This window comes from Dipodomys spectabilis, unplaced genomic scaffold, assembly GCF_019054845.1.
Source record: "Dipodomys spectabilis isolate Male_0828 unplaced genomic scaffold, ASM1905484v1 ptg000166l, whole genome shotgun sequence".
Lineage (NCBI taxonomy): Eukaryota > Metazoa > Chordata > Mammalia > Rodentia > Heteromyidae > Dipodomys > Dipodomys spectabilis.
Genome location: NW_024870843.1, coordinates 1030362 through 1031518, shown reverse-complemented (window position 1 = coordinate 1031518; position 1157 = coordinate 1030362). Strand labels below are relative to the sequence as shown.

The following is a 1157-nucleotide window of genomic DNA, read 5'->3' as shown; positions in this document are numbered from 1 at the left end:
AACTACCTGTTTTAAGAGATAAGAGGAGTGGTAAATGAACTCTTAGGGACAAATACATCTTCAATATATATTGTTCCAAGTATTCCGTTTAAGTCATATTCAATAACTGGTGAAAATTGTGTTGGCTGAAATTATGTGTCTTTCTCCAAGTCTGCATGTATACATGTGTATATGTATGTGTGTGAATAGAAACATACATGTGTACATCATAGCTTATATCATCATTTATTCCTTGCTAATAAATAAAGTAAGGAATTCCTAAAGTTTTAACAGAAACTGTGTAGTTAAAATCTTAACTCTTCACTCTGCTTCTTTACACAAAGACTTTGCAACTTCTCATTAATAAAGTTTTCATAAACTCTGAAATGTACATACTTAGTACTTAATGTCTGCTACCAAAAATCTTAAATACTTTACAGAAAAGTTTTAGACCTGCCAAACAGTCCTATTTTTGGCATATATAAGCAAAATCCCAAAATTAAGCATATTTAAAACATTAAAACTTAAGAGTTGCTGCAATGTTCATTTTGACAGGTGCCTTGTGTAGAATAATTGAATTCTTCCTCCTACACATCTCTTGAACTACAAATATCATGAATGATTTTGTTTTTGGCATGTCTATATTGATTTTATTCTTAAATGTGTGCTTATGTAAGAAATACATGATTCTAAAATTTCACAACTATTCTTTTGAACTTACTTTTTGTTGAATTGTCTAGTTTAATAAAATCAATAAAAATTATACTTTCTATATAATAAATGTACTGTGCTCAATTTAGCATCACATACACTAACATTGGAATGATACAGAGAAGATTAGCATGCGCCCTGCACAAGGATGACATGCAAATTCTTGGAGCGTTCCATATTTTTACAACAACAGCTGCTGAAAGGTATGTGGCAACAAAGGAACCATACTGCCTTCTTGGTGGGAGTGTAAACTTGTTCAACTACTTTGGAAAGTAGTATGGAGGTTCCTCAGAAGAATCCACATAAACCTCCCCTATGACACAGTAATCCCACTTTTGGGGATTTACTCAAATGATCATAAACAAGACCATACTAAAACTACCAACACAACGATAGTTATTGAAACATTATTTACGATAGCTAAGATATGGAACCAAACCAGATGCACCCATTAGATGAATGGATCA

General features: G+C 32.1%; 1 non-coding gene across 1 annotated transcript; it reads left to right on the top strand.

Moving 5' to 3' along the window:
- Nucleotides 1–766: 766 nt before the first annotated feature.
- On the top strand, nucleotides 767–873 carry LOC122119412. The gene has a single exon (XR_006149561.1). It is a non-coding gene; the product is annotated as a U6 spliceosomal RNA (small nuclear RNA).
- The last annotated feature ends 284 nt before the right edge of the window (nucleotides 874–1157 follow it).